This window comes from Schistocerca nitens, chromosome 6, assembly GCF_023898315.1.
Source record: "Schistocerca nitens isolate TAMUIC-IGC-003100 chromosome 6, iqSchNite1.1, whole genome shotgun sequence".
NCBI lineage: Eukaryota > Metazoa > Arthropoda > Insecta > Orthoptera > Acrididae > Schistocerca > Schistocerca nitens.
In genome coordinates, this window is record NC_064619.1 from 169,106,813 (window position 1) to 169,116,658 (window position 9,846).

A 9,846-nucleotide genomic window follows, 5' to 3' on the forward strand; every position below is an offset into this window, starting at 1 on the left:
ATTAATAAAAACTAGGAAGAGCAGGGGGCCTAGAACAGGACCCTGCTGTAAAACAGAGTTGGTTTTCAGACATGTTGAGCAATATATTGTGCCATTATGTATTATTTCAACACATTGATATCTATTGCACATATAGAGTTGAAACAAGCTGTATGCTTTTCCACATACTCCATAGCAATACAGTTTCTCTAGCAAAATATCATGGCTGATGAGGTCAAATGCCTTGGGTAGATCTATAAATATTCCACAGTTTAAGTCCTCATTATCCATTACAGTTAAAACCTGTTCCAGCAAGTGATATACAGCTGCTTCTGTAGACCTGTTTTTCCTGAACCCATTCTGTGCATCGGTTAGAATTTTGCATTTGTTTAGGAAACTCTACAGTCTCTCATACATAATCCTCTCAATTACTTTAGCAAAACCTGATACTTGTGACAATGGTCTATAATTTTGTATGGTATATGTACAGTCTTTTTTATAAAGCACCTTTATTGTTGAATTTTTAAGTACAAAAGGGAATTCACCATTTTAAATGATGTATTAATAAAGTCAAATAGTTCAGTTATTATTTTGTTTGCTCTATGTTTTATGCCCTTATCAGGAATACCATCACATGTACGGGACATTTTATTTTTCAGCTTAGTGTATTTCTTACTTCTGAACACATAACAGGGTACAAAAACATTGATTTTTCATTTGTGGGAACTTTGACTTACTACCATTTGAGTTCCCCAGGTTGTCATTGAACATATTGGCAACACATAGAGGGTCTTCAATAACTTTTCCTCCCTTTTTTGTTATAAGATTATTGTTTGTCACTTTGGATTTACCAATGTTATGGTTTATGACCTTCCAAACTGATTTGGTTTTATTGCTGCCTTTTCTGATATAACATTGTTCGTTTTTTTGCTGCATGAATAACTTTCTGTAGCATCTTAGATATGGTGTTAATGCTGCATCAAACTTTGTATACCAACTCAGATTTCTAAGAGTACCTGCAGATATCTTAATTTTATTTATTTATTTAGCATCCAATAGATCACACATGTGATATAGGCTTTGTCATTTGATTACACGTATCAGATAACAACACATAATAAATGGACAAACATATACAGACAGCAAAACAAATTACATACACATAGTATGTAAGTAGTGTACAAGAACTTATTACACAAAAACAAAAGTACGTGCTCATGATAAACAATTGTAGATCATGAACTACGCCTTATACACAAAACGTATTACGGATATTTAACAGATTTGTCATAAGTACCATAAGTACCAAGTTGAAAACATAATTAAATTAGTTTAAATTTTTTTAAAAAAATAAGTACAGGTTTCAATCCACAGTCTGAGACAGGTATTCATTTACACTGTAGTAGCATTTTTCCATCAAGTATTTTTTTACTTCACGTTTGAAATTATTTTTGCCTTTCAATTCTTTAATTTGAGATGGAAGTTCATTTAAAAGCTTTATTCCTAAGTGGCTAACATGTTTCTGACTTCTAGTTTTTGCTGCATAGGGAATGTGGAAGTCTTTACAATGCCTTGTATTGTGATCTTGGTAGCTTGAGTTGGTTTGGAGATCGCAGTTATTTTTACTTATGAATTCCAGGCATTTAAAAATGTATATTGATGGTATTGTCAATATCTTTAGTTGTCTGAATAAGGGTCTACAGTGAGTTTGTGGTGGGCTGTGTCATGATATGAATCACTCTTTTTTGCATAATAAAAATGTCATTTGGTCTTGACCTGGTTTTTCCCCAAAACCATTTGCCATAGCTTGCAACTGATTGGAAATAACTAAAGTACACCGCTCTAATACATTCCTTGCTACATACCTTGGATATTATTCTTAATACACTGTGTTCATTCCAGTTTAAATCTTGGTCAATTCGCATTCCCAGAAACTTTGTGGTGCACTCTTTTTCTATTTGTTTGCTATCCAGCATAAGGCACATATTTTCCCCTTGACACTTGCTTCCATATTGTATAAAGTTTGTTTACTTTGTATTTAATGTTAGCTTATTTGAATAAAATCATGACTATGTATGAGAGCATTTTTTCTGCTGTAGTACACAGTGATTCTTTTATATCACTAATTATGATACTCGTGTTATCTGCAAATAGTAGAATTTTGGCTGAGCTGTCTGGAGCCTGTATATCATTGATATAAATTAGAAATAACAATGGGCCCAGAATGCTGCCCTGTGGAACACCTATTTCAATTTGTTTTGGTTCAGATATGAGTTTAAAATTGTGAAGATTGTTGGATAACCTCAGCTCAACAACTTGTGACCTGTTTTGCAGATAAGATTCAAACCATTTTTTAACAGTACCCCTGATACCTTCAAGTTTCCCTAGTAATATTACATGGTTCACAGTATCGAAGGCTTTGGATAAATCTAGATTAATTCCAACAACCTGTTTATTTGACTCCAAATTTCTTACTAATTCTGTTGTGTAGTCCAATATGGCTATTTCTGTACTGTGCCCTACTCGAAAACCATGTTGACTTATTTATTTGTCTATGTTTTTCTAGATATTTTGTAACCCTGATTTTCATTAATTCCTCAAGTATTTTGGAGAAGGCTGGGAGGCGAGATATAGGTTGGCAACTTTCTATTTTATGTCTGTCACCATTTTTGTATAGAGGTATCACTTTAGAGATTTTAAGTTTATCCGAGAATATCCCTTTACTAAGGGACAAGTTTGCTATGTGCACTATAGGTTTGACAACACATGAGCAATTTTCTTAATTATTGATACAGGTGCATCATCCAACCCAGAGGACATTTTGGATTTCAAGCATTTAATGACTTTTATAACTTCATGCTCATCTGTTGGGATTGCCATCATGCTGGTATTTACCATTGGAGTTGTCACTGTTGGTTGTTGCTTAAATTTACTACTTAAAGTAAGGGGAATATTTACAAAATAATTGTTTACATAGTTTGCCATGGCATCTTTTTATATGGGGGTATTTTCATTATTTTAAAGATTGATTTCCTGTTCTTTACTTTGACCCCCAGTTTCTTTTTTTACCATTTTCCACATCATTCTGGGCTTGTTACTAGCCTGCCTTATTAATCTCTCATTACTTAATAATTTTGCTTTGCTATTACTTTGCGGTAAGTCTTTTTGTATGTCCTCGCATACTCAACAAACTGCTGATCATGACATGTTTTTAACTTTAAACTTAGTAATATCATGGTTTCACTTGACTTTTTAATTCCGGGTGTAATCAAGGTCCCTTTGGATCCAGATGATCTGTAACTCAAAAGCTTTTTTGGAAACATTTCAAAGTATATCATAAAAGTGGAAGCAAATGTATTGTAAGCATCGTTTTTGTTTGTTTGTGCCAAGACCTCTGACCAAACTGCATTTTTTAAATTATTTTTGAACTGATTACAATTTTCAGAGAGAAAAATCGTTTGTACTCCTTTTTATTTTCCTCCTCCTTGGGAGTTGCAGTGGGATTAAAGATTAGTGCATTATGATCTGATAATCCTATATTCACATTTGTAACTGCAACCTCCTGTGTGACCACATTTGAGAAGATGTTATCTATTAGGCTTTCACTGGAATCTGTTGTTCTAGTGGAAGCTGATATGTGGGGGAACATGTTGAAGCTTTTTAGTATGTCTAAAAAACTTGTTTTTTACTGAACTCTGGACCAACAGATTAATATTAAAGTCACTACAAAGAATTATGGTAGAGTTCTCATTTGAGAAAATGTTGAGCATTTCTTCCAAATTCTTAAGAAAGACTTCATTATCTCCAGATGGCGATCTGTGAATTACTGCAACAATTATTTTCTTCTTTAAACTATATAACTGAATGGCTACTGCTTCAAAATCCTTTTCTATGATTAATGGTTTAGCCTCGTATCTTAACTTAAATTTAAGCTTGGGATTTAGATAAATGCATACACCACCACCTTTGGCATTTTGCCTACAGTACCGAATGGCAAGTTTATATTGGCTTAAGTTTATGCTGTTTAGTTCACTGTCCCTGCACCAATGTTCCATAACACATAAACAATCAATATGATCACTATTTGCTGCTACTTCAAGTTCAAGGTACTTGTTTTAAGGACACTGAATGTTCAGACACATAATTCTTAGCTGATTTGAACAACCCGACTGACCTATGACTTTACACTCTGTTGATGCATTTTCTCTTACACCGTTACAAGATTTCATACCTTGTAGATTCCTCTACTTGCAAACATTTACCTGTTTCCCTGTTATGTGCTGATGTTCACTGTTTTGCCAGGCAAAAATCCTGGCTTCTCAAGGGTGGCTGCCTTCTTCTGGTGTGATGACTGCTCCTACTACCACTGCTGCTGCTGCTGCTGCTGTGTGCTGTCACACTGAATGCCAGTGATTCTGGTTGCTTGGTTATTGATGTTGGAACTACTGCTTCTGATGTTTCTGTAACTGCTAATGATTCTGGTTGGTTCGTTTTTGATGCTGTAACTCTTGCTTCTGATGTTAGTTCTGCTGCTGCTGCTCAGCTGCTGCTGCTGCTAATGTTGGTTCAGTAGTAGGTTCCTCTGTTGCTACTGTTTTATGGAGGTCTATTTGCATGCTGCTGCTGTTTGTGCTGGTGTTTCTGCTACTGGAGATTTATACCATCCCAGTTCAGTGGCTGTCACTTTGGAATTGCATTTAATTGCTTCCCTTATTAAGTTTCCTAACCAGGCCTTCCCATTTCTGTTAAGGTGAAGCCCATGTTTCGTAAAACATTCTCTATCAAGTGTGCTTGAGTCAATTTCACATTACTGAATAGCCCAGAACTACTTTTAAGTTACACATTACCATTCGGGGAAACCATACCTGTGGGTAAAGTTCACCAGTAAAATGTTTGTAGTTTGCAGTAAAATGCATGTGTCACTGTCTAAATAGTCTACTATTTGCAATGAATGTTATAAGCAGTATAATAGAAACATCAGTCAGAAAAGTTGTATATCATGCATATTTGTATCTGTGAATAGATATGGTATAATTTTTTGGCGATCAGAGAAAACAAAGTTACACAGAGTCTTAAGGCTACAGAAAAAAATCATTAGGGCCATGACAGGTGCAGAAAAAAAGGCAATCGTGCAGACCTCTGTTCAATACCCGTAATCTTATGACTGTACCTGGCCTCTTTTAAGTTTTCTAAACAAAAACCACGACTTTTTCAGCATGATCTGTTTAAGCATGATTATGAAACAAGAAACAAATATCAGTTGTTGGGTTCAAATGGGAATATATCATTGGCTAAAACTGCTGGAGAAGACCTTACAATAAGGGTATGAGTCTGGGAAATAAAGTCTGTGATAAAATTTAAAAATTATGAACCAGAAGAATTTGGACAACATTTACAAAAATACCTAGCAAGTAAATATTATTACAGCGTAGAAGAATTTATGACTGGCTGTCACAAATAACTGTGCCTGATGTTACATTTTATTCTCTCATGCTAAAAAAGTACTTTAAGTAAATACTTATTCACTATTTTACTTTATTTTCAACATGATTATTTTAAATCACTCTGTGGTACTTACAATTACAGAATACCTGTAATTATTCTGTATACTTACAATGAGAAGTAGCTTTAAACTGAAGAGTCACCTATGTCCCAGTCATCTTACAGTATATCACGATGAAGTTCCTATGCTATTCTGACTTTATCTATTGGCTAAGCTACTAATTGTCAAAAGTTTAATATTTGCCGAGGTCCAAACGTGGCTCGTTGGTCTAGGGGTATGATTCTCGCTTAGGGTGCGAGAGGTCCCGGGTTCAAATCCCGGACGAGCCCGAATTTATTTTTTGCTCCTACATCTTATTTTAATTCCCGAAACTTTGACAATTTGATTTCTATCCCTGCTGTTAATACATTTACATACACATTATCATATGGACAGAATATTACAACACACTAAGCAGCATAGGTGTGTTAGGACGAATTAAAGAGCAAATTAAACTAGATTCTTTATTAGAACACTCATAGTTTCACCATTCAAGACGGCTTTGTGGAATAATATACGCCATTTTCCTAAAAGCATCGTAAGGTTACGAAAAAGAAACAGCCAGTCGTTGTTAACAAATAACCAAAGCTTACGAAGTGACAATAGTACGATATTGTTGTCCAGTAACAGCATAAGAATATAGTTAATAACGTAAGTTCATTTAGTAAAAAACTAGTAACCCTCATTCTTTAAATGTTCTAACTCCCAAGTATAAAACAGCTACAGTACTTTTTCACTGACCTCAATGTTTATGACGTCATAGCTCTCAAATTATGAGCCGTAAAATGACAATTTTGCAGATGCATTCAGAAGTAAGTGTGTATACTGTCAGCAAAATGTGCTGCGGATAGAGGTAGTAATAAATAAATAATAAATTTAAACGTTATACCTACTGCTGAACAGTTAATACTTTCATTAGAAAAAAAGTACGAAATTACGAATAAAGTCGCTAAGTGCTCTAGACAAATATGTTGAATGCAAACTGCGCACTGTGAAATAGAAACAGAACCTTTAGAAATAGGATCTTTATTTGCCTTTCGGTATGTTTTGCACACAATTGTGTAAATTCTTATACATTACTGACTTACGCATATTGGCATGATTCATAATATAGTTATTGGCTGCTTATTGCATTCCTCCTTACACTGCCTCAAGCAATACAGTATAGGCCTACACAGTTCCTATCTTTACTATTTCTTATCGTGTTAAACCGTTAATGCAAGATTATATCTCTTACCGAGTCGATTATGACAACATTTTAAATTTAGTCAATAATTATATGTAGTCTTGAAAATCAAATCCTTGTTGGCCGTGGAAGTTGCTACATACGCACCCTACAAGTAGGGCCCTGTACCTTACACTATGCACTATCATTGGCATGCAGGAATATAGATTCGAGTATTCTACACTCTTTGTTGAAAGCCACATGACAGTCATGAAAAGTAACACTCACTGGTACATAGTTTTATGGAGAGATTTAAATTTTTGGCATACAGCAGTCTCAATTACAGAAAACTATTTTGCAGAAGTAGAGTAAAGTAAAGGAAATAATATATCAAGGAATGAATTGCTGAATTGATCAGCAATCAATGCTACATATCTCTTGTGTGGCAGTACATTACATCTTCTGCCATTCTACAGGCTGACAGTGTTAAATTGCCAGGATTACAACTTGATAATAAATTCAATTGGGAGAACATAACAGAAATGCTTTAATATCTAAACAAATCTTTATTTGAAATCTGAATATTATTAGACATAGGTGATGCAAAAATAAAAAAGGTACCATATTTCACTTAAGACATGTCAGATGGGAGTAGCAGGGCAGTGCTGGTTCAACCAACACCAGTTATAACTGATCTCTAATCTCAAGTCACTGATAAGATAGGACACACCTTGCAAAGAATGTTCAAGGTTGAGAGTAAACCAAAGAAAGATCAAAGTAATAAGAAGTAGCAGGTATGAGAACACCGAGAAAGTTAACATCGAAGTTGGTAATAATGCAGTAGATGACATTAAGGAATTCTGCTACCTAGGCAGTAAAATAACCCATGATGAATGGAGCAATGAGGATATAAAAAGCAGACTAGCACAGGAGAAAAGAGCATTCCTAACCAAGAGAAGTCTGCTAGTATCAAATATAGGCCTTAATTTAAGGAAGAAATTTCCGAGAGTGTACCTTTGGGGCACGGCATTATATGGTAGTGGAACATGGACAATGGGAAAACCAGAACAGAAGAGAATAGAAGCATTTGAGATGTGGTGTTACTGACGAAAGTTGACAATTAGTTGGACCGACTAGTTAAGGAATTAGGAGCTTCTCGGCAGAATTTCTGAGAAAATGAACATATGGGAAACACAGGCAAGAAGAAGGGACAGGAAGATAAGACATCTGTTACGACATTAGGGAATAACTTCCATGGTACTAGACAGAGCTGCAGAGGAATACAGAGACTGGAATACACCCAGCAAATAATTGAGGGTGTAGGTTGCAAGTAATACTCTGAAGTGAAAAGACTGGCACAGGAGGTAAATTCATGGTGGGTCACATCGAACCAGTCAGAAGACTGATGACTCAAAAAAGTAAAAAAAGTTCAATGTGACTCCCATCCCTCCTTCCATTCCCACCATTCCCACTCATCCCTCTTTCTCTCTGGACCAATCCATTTTTTTTATTATAAAATATCCAATTTCATGAATGCCGTCATTCGAGGTCTATACACCATAGTGGAAGAAACATCATGAAGTGCCAGCAGCGGCAGCAACAAAGGTCAGCCACTGGCTCTGACCAGAAGAAATCTGACTTTTGAAAGTAAGTATTGGTCTATTAATTATTATTATTATTATTATTATTAATATTATTGCTGTTATTCACTTTATTAATATGCTTGTTTATACTCATGTTTTTTTTATTTACTTTTTCCAGCAGTGCAACAGACCCTGATGCAGTACTCTCTGAAATGCTTCACCAGGATATGAAGCTGTTCAACTTATTTTGTCTGCACCATTACAGCAGATGCAGCCCACAGACGTTTGACTATTCTGTGCTGCCACCACCAAACCCACAGCAGCAACAGCTGCTGCTGGAACTACCTGAGGTCACCAAGCCTCAGTTAAGTGCCAGATGAATATTGCTTTTCTCCAATATGTATAAGATGACTACTAGTGGATCCAAATATATGAATATAAGCTAACCACCCCCCCCCCCCCGGGCGTGAGTTTGATGTAGTAATCTAAGTAGAGGACATTCAGTGTGTTATTGCTAGAGTGGAGTATTTCTGGTACAAATAAAACTACCTATGCAGTATGATGGAATACATTGGAAAAAGAGTATGACCCATCCCATTAACCTACTGACATCCCTATAGTTAGGGAAAAAGGTATCAGTAACCTATATGTATGAGGAAGCAATACAGGAATTGTATTAACACAATTCATGTTGTCCGTCGCACTTCACATCGTGTAGACCGGGAACTGTCTGCTAGGCATGCCCGATGTAAAACTGACTGGGCACGGCCCGTGCTCCCTGAGTTGTTCCACTGGCAGAGGGTGCGGCCGAATTCTCACGTGCCCTCTGGTGGACGGGACTTCACTTGTGGCAACTACTGTCCATGACACCGTGCCGATGTGCACCTCCCGCGATCTTTCTGGTGGCTACTACTACTACTACTACTACTACTACTACTACTACTACTACTACTACTACTACTCCTGGGGAGGGGGGGTGAAGCCTCTGTGATCCACTGCATCGGAAGGTGGAGCATCGTGCAGTAGCGATGACCTCCATGTCCATTGGAATGCTGGAGTCGGGGGGATCTGCCAACCCTCAAGCTGGAACCTTCGAATACGGTTGGAAGTGACCCACATGAAGAGGCCCCTGTTGTCCCACCTCCGGAGCCCGGGACAGAACGGGCGACAAGCTGTCAAACTCCGGATCCCATTCCACCTCGGGAGGGACAAGACCCAGTGGCAGGGACAATGGGGAAGGCATGACCACAGGTGAACCAGCCTCCAGAGAAACCGGGCCTGTGAGGGAGGCCAGCTCTCGCTGGGGCATCTCTAACGATGGCGATGCCAGTGCTGGAGCTACTGGAGGCCGCCAAGGCTGAGAACCATCGCAGTGTGGCGGAGTTACAGGTGGGAGGGGCGGTAGTGTCCCCTGAGAAAACAACACAGGTGCTGACAATGGGGAAGTCGGCACCTGAGGGGTCAGAGGGCGGGTGCCCGAATGTGGACGTAGCTGATTTTGGTGATGACATACCTCCCGGTCCCCCACCTACAAGGTATAGAGCCAGCGGCCATTGCGGCAAAGAACCACCACCGGT

The 9,846-nt window shown here is 37.5% G+C and overlaps 1 non-coding gene across 1 annotated transcript; it reads left to right on the forward strand.

Moving 5' to 3' along the window:
• The first annotated feature begins 5,739 nt into the window (after nucleotides 1-5,739).
• Trnap-agg (transfer RNA proline (anticodon AGG)) lies at nucleotides 5,740-5,811 on the forward strand. The gene has a single exon. It is a non-coding gene; the product is annotated as a tRNA-Pro (tRNA).
• The last annotated feature ends 4,035 nt before the right edge of the window (nucleotides 5,812-9,846 follow it).